Raw genomic sequence first — 8,685 nt, 5'->3', positions numbered from 1 at the left:
TCAGTGTCAATTAAACATCAATTTCAAGGAGATACTCAGCAACCGCCATTTATGTGGGGAGAGGGTCCGAAGATTTTGGAGATACCTTGTGAAGGGAAGGACAGATTAACTTCAGGATGCCTTCTCCCCCTGCTGACGTGTACACGTGGACTCTTCCATTCTGCCCCGTTTCCCCCCCCACCCCAGCGCTTTCTGCGCGCGCGCAAACTGGCGGCCCCACCAAGTTTAAAAACAGCTGGAGGACCACACCCCTTTTGCTGGAGAAGTTGTTGGGCAGGGAGGTGCCAATGGAAGCTATAGATATATGATTAGCTTTTGTTACTCGGATTTACTTCACTGGCCTAGCCGCGGGTGGGGTGGGGATGTTTTTCTTTATCACGCTGCCACTGACCTACTCCAATTCTCGTTTGAGTACTGGGATGCATTCTCATCTGGTCTTCTTCTTTTCCCCTACGCGTCTCACATCCATTCTGCAGAGTTAAAGCGATTTTTTTCTCGCCAACTTTTTATTTTGAAAAACTTGAATTTTTTTGGAGAAAAATTGCAAAAGTAGTTCAATGAACATCCGTGTGCCTTTTATCTAGATTCATCAACTTAACATTTTACCCATTTGCTTTACCTCTTGCTACATATACGGTAATGACGGCACTTCATCTCTAAATACTTGAGCATATAGCGCCTACAAACAAGGGCATTTCCTAAGTTATCACATGCTGCTACGACACTCAGAAGATTTAACATTGGCAAAATACTGTGATCTGACACGTGGACCAAATTCGAATTTCCCCAGTGGTCTCAACAATATTCTTTAAAACTGTTTCCTAGCTTACCCACCCCCAGAACCTAATCAAGAACTACCCCTTGAATTTAGTTATCGTTTCTGCTCAGTCTCTTCAAATCTAGAACTGCACTGGTGAAGTGTCCTTGGGACTGCGTTGGTTCTTCACTGGAGGCTCTGGGGGAGGATCTGTTTTCCATCTGTTCCTAGAACTCAGTTCTGTGCAGGTCCCACTTCCTTGCTGGCTTTTGGATGTGGGGCTCTCTGTGTCTAGAGGACATCAGCATTTCTTGGCTTGTGGCCCTCTTCATCTTCAAAGCCATTAATAGCAGGTCAAGCCCTCCTCAAACTTTGAATCACTCTGACCTCCCCTTCTGCATCATCTCTCCTCTGCTGTCTTCTTTCACCAATCTCTGACTCCAGCTTGAGAAAGTTCCGTTCTTAAGGTCTCAAATCATTATATTGAGCATACTCAGATAATGCAGGATAACCTCTACATCTTAAAGTCCATAATCTTAATTATATCTGCAAAATAATTTCAGAAAAATACCCAGATTAGTACTTGATTGAATAATCAGTGGATGAGACTCTTGTAGGGAGGAGCATCTTTGAAATTCTGCCTACTGCAAACAACGTCATAGGATTGTTGGAGAATTACATTGGATTATGCGTGTAAAACCTCTAGAATCATGCCTGGCATGTAACAGTGAGAATCCGCCAAAAAGCCACTGACTCAAGGTTATTGGACATAATTTAAAGTACTAACTGGCTTGGGAACATAGTCGCTGAATTAATCCAGTGATTTCTTTCCTAGTAAAGAAAGTCTGGAAAGACAGAACTCTGTGATGCATCCCACTGGTATGTCAATTCCATTTGTCAGGGGGTATTTCTCTGAAGCTCTTGGTTGCCATCAGATTATGTTCTGTGGCAGGATTATGCTCCATGGAGGGCTGCATACACACACACACACACACACACACACACACACACACACACACCTTATTTACATAAAAATGTTTCCAAAAAGTGAAAAGATGACATATATTAAAAAGTTAATTTGTTTTTCTGTATTTTTCCTGCATTCCTTTCATTTTATTAAAGATTTTAAAACTTATTTCTTTGACAGAGAGAGAGAGAGCATGCACAAGCAGGGGGGAGTGGGAAAAGGAGAAGCAGGCTCCCCGCTGAGCAGGGAGCCTGATGCAGGGCTCAATCCCAGGACCCTGGGATCATAACCTGAGCCGAAGGCAGATGCTTCACCGACTAAGCCACCCAGGGCCCCCTTTCATGCATTCCTTTTAAAACTGGATTTTTTTTTTTTTAGACAGTAGTGCCCCTTTTCAAAAAATCTATTGAAAAATTTGGGGAGAGTAATACATCAATAATGATTAGGCCAATCTCTGCCAATTGTTAATCTTGTTCTTGTGCTCCTGACACTTTACCAGCACATATAATCAACTGTTTATTTTTAAGACCTTCATCTTATTAAAGATCAGAATTTATGCAAGCTTATCAGACTTGGAAAACACAAATTTTATTAATGGAGTCAAAAATGCTAAAATTAAAGATGTATAGGCATAACTTCTGTTTTATATTTATTTTTGTGATTACATGTAAGTAGGACATATAAATAAAACATTTTTTGGAGCTCTTAAACAAACAAACAAACAAATAAACACACAAAACTAGCACTGACAGATGTGTAGGAGTATGTCCCCAAAACTATGGCACAAACTCTGACCTCACAAGAGTTACAGTGTAATGGAGAAAACAAAAGTGACACACATGAAGCAAGTAGTACTTCAATCTAAACTTATATTTTAAGGCTCTTCTGTGCCAAGTGATATTAACCCAGCTCAAATTACCCTGAGAAAAATACCAAAATCATCCTCTCACAGGGGTGGCTTCTGAAATGTAGGGGTGGAGCCAACTGCAGGAATTTCACAGAATTGTGAGATTTTAATAGCAAAAGGGCCCAATCTCTGTTTTTCAACTGTGGTCTGATGTTCAGTTTGTCTGCTGGCTTATTCTCTTATGTTTCTCCATATACTGTAGAAGAGGGTATCTGCCCATAGATATATGACCACTAGCATTGCTGAGGTCATAGCCTGTGGCTCGTGATCCACAAGGAAAGAGGAAGCTGCTCTTCCATTGCAATTCTTTTTTTTAAGATTTTATTTATTTATTTTATTTTAGAGAGAGAGCATGCACCTGTGCATTTGCTTGGGGGGGTACGCGGGGAGCACAGAGGGGGAGGGAAAATGTGGGGGAAGGATCTCCAACACGCAGAGCCCCACACTGGTCTCGATCTCACGACCCTGGGAGCATGACCTGAGCCAAAACCAAGAGTCAGAAACTTAACCAACTGAGCCACCCATATACCCCATCCACCTCCATTCTTAAGGACTCTGATTTGCCTATTTGGGTCATATGCTCACCCCTTGGACCAATACTGGGTCTAGGGTGATCCATTACTATTTTTTTACCTCTGCACCCCATTGTGGCCATGAGGGATAGAATTGTGTAATTGACAGAGTCACTAGCAACAAAAAGGATAAGAAGACGTACCCTATAGGAAACAGAGGTGAGGGTGATGCAACAAAACTTAGATGAAAAGATACTGAAGAAACAAAAACAATAGATATCCACTAAATACATTTACTAACACTCTACTATACTATTCTATACCATCAGTGGATGTGGTAGACAGAATAATGGCCCCCCCAAAGATGTGTTAAAAGATAAACTAAGGCCTGTTTAAAATTTTAAGAATTTATTTGAACAAAAAATCGATTCCTATTAGGCAGTACCAAACCAGAAGTGGTTAGGAACAGGCCACTGGCAGGAGCTCAAGAAGAGATTTCATAGAAAAATGGTGGAAACAAAGTAAGGAAGATACTGATTGGCTATGGCTTAAAGCCTAGTTGGCTGTTGTGATTTTATTGTCCTAGGGTTCTGACCTTGTAAACTTGAGGCATTCTCAGGCATAGATTGTGGTTTGCTTTACAGAGGCCATGACAGCATTGGAGCCATCCCAGTCAAATGGCCTCTTTGTTTAATTAATTTAACAAATATTCACTTCCCAAACCCCAGAATTTATGAATATAGTATGTTACATAGCAAGGAAAGATTAAATTTACAGACGGAATTAAGTTTGCTAATCCCAGAATCTTAAAATAAGAAGATGTTCCTGGATTACTGAGGTGCGCCCAATGTAATCACAAGCGTCCTGATATGTGGAAGATGGTGACAGAGGAGTCAGAGTCAGAGAGAAAGTGTCAGTGGTAGAGGATGAGAGCCAAGGAAGACAGGCAGCTTTTAGAAGCTGGAAAAGGAACGGACGTGGATTCTCTCGTACAAGAGCACAGACCCACTAACACCTTGATTTAACCCAGTAAGACCTATTTGGGGCTTCCGACCTTCAGACTATAAGATAACAAATTTCTGTTGCTTTAAGCCACAGTGTTTGTGGTAATTTGTTCCAGCAGCGATAGGAACCTATGACAGTGCTACAGGCTTTAGAGTCACATAGACCCAAATCTAAGTCTGTCTTCTACCACTCATCTGTGTGATTTTAGTAAAGGGGGCCTTCCTGAACAACACCTTTCTAACCTGTAAAAATGAGGCTATTCATATTTGACTTAGAAGGTTCTTTACTAAAGATTAAATGAGATCACATATGTATAGCACATAGCAAAGTTCCTGAACATGGTAAGCACTCAATAAATACTGGTTCTTATTATAACCAGCAAGATAGTCAATCCTCAAAAGAAGTCTATTAGTGGTCTTTGTCATACATTGTCTCCATTTTAAAGATGAGAAAACTAAAGTTCAAGAGGCGTCTGGGTGGTTCAGTCGGTTGAGGGTCCGACTCTTGATTTCGGTTCAGGTCATGACCTCAGGGTTGTGAGAGGGAGCCCCACGTTGGGCTCTGCATTCGGGGGGAGTCTGCTTGGGATTCTCCCTCTCTCTCTCCCCCTGCTCCTCTCCCCCGGCCCCTGCTCTCTCTCTCTGTCTCAAATAAATAAATAAATGTTAAAAAGAAGAAAACTGAAGTTCAAGAATGTTCAGCAACATCAAACTCTGTTTTTAATTTACAGTCTGCAGTCTAATTTCAGGGAACTCCAGAGGGATTCAGAACTCCCAGAGTACGTGCTGAAATCCTTCTCAGCTGCCTTGTGCTAACTGAATGTTCTACTTGTACTCCAGGCTATTCAAAAATACGACTGATTGTGTGTGGGTTTGTCCGTGTGTTTTGGTGCAGGGGTGGGGGCAGTAGGAGATAGCAGTAATAATGAATGGGCAACATAAGCAAAGATGCAGAACTGGGAATAAACCATGATCATTGATCCTAGACTCATATTTGGTTTTAGAGCTTAAAACAGATTACACAAATTCTTAGCCTTTGGGCCAAACCTGGCCTACCCACATATTTAAAACCAAACAAAGAAATCAAAATGAACTATGTTGAAAACTGAGTCAGAATGTATTAGATAGGTTTTAGGTGTTACAGTTTGTCACTGTCCCCAAATTCTTCTTTTCATTTCACCTGGCCAATTCGTGCATATATCTGAAACCTGCAAGACACAGGTTTCAACTTTTGGCTTAAAGAGACCTTACAGAGTCCCTTATTTAAAATGAGACCTAAGTAGGTTAAATGTCTGGCTTATAGAAGCATGGCTAGATTATGGTAGTCATGACTTTTGATCAAGTGGGGAGAATTATTAAGCCATCGGACAGGCAGATGAGGCCAAATTATGTAAGGTTTGGATATGTTCTTTTCTTTTTTTAAAAAAAGATATCTATTTCAGAGAGGGAGACAGAGCGAGAGAGAGAGAGAGAGAGAGAGAGAGAGAGAAGGGAAGGGCGCAATGGGAGAGGGAGAGGCAGACTCCCCACTGGCAGGGACCCTGGGATCATGATCTGAGCTGAAGGCAGATGCCCAAGGGACTGAGCCACACAGGCGCCCTGGATATGATCTTAAGTATTGCAAAAAGCCTGTGTTTTGGGATGGTGGTTTGGCAATGCAATGCAGGCTCAAAGCAGATGATAACAGGATACACACACATACAGTAGGAAAACAGCTAGACATATTCCTATTAAGATAAATAGTTTAAGATAGTGAGCAGTCATGGTGGTGCACCACGAATGACTTACAGGTGTATAGAGAAATCGATCCTCATAGCTCTAGGGAAAACTGGGTAGGCCTGAGCCTGGAAGATCCCCTTAGCTGATTAACACTGTGATGACAACCTTATCTGATTGTCAGGTTTCTACAAATACTGCATAACAATAACTACCATTGTTAGATTTTTTTTTTTTTTTCACATTTAACATCTCAGCAATTGCCCTTGCACATTGCATCCAATGGCTTCTTAGCGTGACAGGTAGCCAGGCAGAGTTGTGACTCAATTGTTTTTTCAAGTGCATGCATGAACTTGGTTATAGCTGATCAACACTTCTATTGATTTAGGGGTATTGTTTGTATACTATGTTTAACTGCCCCTTAAAATGTCTTTAAAAAGATGATACTTTTTTTGGCATAACAAAAAGTTACTAGGCATGGAAATAGAACAGTGGGTGTAAACTTGCATCAGTAGGGCAAATATGGGTTATTGGAGTAATGACGAAAAATCCATTTTTTCTCACAAAACAACCAAATAATCTATAGTTCCTTTAAAAAGTGGATAGCTTTGAGCAGATAAAACAAAAAAGCGGGGTGCCTGGGTGGCACAGCGGTTAAGCGTCTGCCTTTGGCTCACGGTGTGATCCCGGCATTATGGGATCGAGCCCCACATCAGGCTCCTCTGCTATGAGCCTGCTTCTTCCTCTCCCACTCCCCCTGCTTGTGTCCTCTCTCGCTGGCTGTCTCTATCTCTGTCGAATAAATAAATAAAATCTTTTTTTAAAAAAAGGCATCTTACTCCAGTTTAAGGTTGGATAAATTACCAAATCCCTCAGAATATAAGAAAGAAATTTACAAGAATGAGAGAGCAGGTTTTGAGACACAAGTACTTTTGTTAAGATATCAAACATCACTCTGTCAGAAACATCCTGCTGTTTTTGAATAGAAGCTGTTGAATTTTCATCAGTGGCTGAGAAAATGAAACTATGAGTTTAGTCAAGTAGGAAATGGTGATAAACTTTGATACTCTTTGACAACCATCAAAATCAATCTGTTGGTGTTAAAGTCAATAAAAGGGCATGGATTATATTATATTGTTTATCTGCATGTATCCCGTGGGGGAAAATGTTGGGAAGCACAGGAATAGATAATAAATGCTACAGAAGCTTTAAGAAATAATTTTAGGATGGATCGAAGGTGAAAAGATGTGAAGTTATAGCCAATAACAACTTGAAAAATGTCCAAACTCATTCATCATCAATGAAAATAAAATGAGATACCCTGACATCCACTAAGTTCTAGGATTTTTCTCTTATAGTCTCCTCTCTCAAGGTCCTCACTTACCTCCTTTTTTTTTTAATCCCCTCCTTTTCATCCTCTCTCTCTCCTTCCTTTCCTGCCTTCTCAAACCCTCCTCACACTCTTCTCTCATGAAGAGAGGTGTAATAATGATTTTCTGTTGCTTGTCCTCCTGCTGACTTGGATGTCCTTGGGGCTCAGTCTCCAATCTAAGTGGTTTGTCAATGGTGAGAATTTTTTCTGAATAGACAGTTCAGAGGAATTCTGGCACCTACTGTTGCAACAACACTTTTTAGCTTCCTCCAATCCCCAGCTTATCTTCTAAGTACCCTTCCCAGGCTTGTCAACATCTTCACTGCTCCTGCTTCTTTCCTGCTTAGAAAAGAATTCTAAATCTGCTGTGGGAAATCTAGGTTGAAGTCCCATTCTGCCACTTGTGCAATCTTGGGAAACAACTTACACTCTCCAAGCCATAGCTACCGTGTTTGTAATATGGTGACATCTGTATCTCACCTGCCTATTTGACTGACTGTGGGGAGGATCCAACGAATATATAAGAAATGCCAAAGTTTCTATTAAGAGTAAAGGTTGAATCAAATCTGAATATATATTACTTCTTCGTTGCTAAAATAACATCTCACTTAGTTAACATAGTTAAACAGTTCATTAACAAATTCAAGTTGCATTACCATATACATATTTAAATTTCTGGGGGTAAAACTTCACATTTTTTTTGGCTTTTAGAATTTGGGGCAAGTGTATCAATTACCTAGTTATTCCTTTTAATTTGATTATTTGAAGTTTTGGCAGGTATAGCAATTAGCTGTTGCTATGTAAAAAGAAACTAATGACCCCCTCCCCAACACACACAAATTCCCAACATCATACTACAAGCAAACATTTATTTAGCTTACAATTCTCAGGGGTTAGCAATGGTGTTGGCCAGTCTAGCCTGGGCTCAGGTGAGGTGGTTCTGCTGTGCTCCAGGTGTCTTTTACTGTGTGTCTGGGACCAGCAGGCTAGCCCAAGCACATTCTTCTCAAGGTGACGGTAGAACAAGACAGCAAGCAGAAACACGAGCTTGTTAAGGCCTAGACTTGGAATAGGCACACCATCATTTCTGCCCTACTTTATTGACCAGAACAAGTCACATGGCTGAACTCAGTGTCAAGGAGTGGGGAAATATACAGTTGATTCTCATTATTTGTGCTAGGTATGGTCTATAAAGTCACCATGAATACTGCATTACTAAATACAGAACCATTGTTCCCAGGGGAAATACAGGTTTGGTTCCTATGAGCCTCTGATCACATTTTCATCAACAGATCAATACATAACCTCATGTAATGTGTTTCTGTTTGAGAGCCCTCATATAATATATATCGTTGAATCATTAACATTAAACTTCTGGCCAAAAATACCATAACTCATGCTTGAGGACTGTATCTGATACACGTATTTTCTGGATAAGACACATCACAGC

General features: G+C 40.7%; 1 protein-coding gene across 2 annotated transcripts in view; it reads left to right on the top strand.

The window, feature by feature from the left end:
- UCHL3 (ubiquitin C-terminal hydrolase L3) overlaps positions 1-8,685 on the top strand; it is a 99,026-nt gene that overhangs the window by 43,512 nt on the left and 46,829 nt on the right. The gene's annotated exons all lie outside the window — the stretch shown is intronic.

The sequence above is a fragment of the Ursus americanus genome, chromosome 10, assembly GCF_024610735.1.
Source record: "Ursus americanus isolate L20-20 chromosome 10, mUrsAme1.1.p, whole genome shotgun sequence".
Taxonomy (NCBI): Eukaryota; Metazoa; Chordata; class Mammalia; order Carnivora; family Ursidae; genus Ursus; species Ursus americanus.
This window is presented reverse-complemented; position numbering and strand designations above follow the sequence as displayed.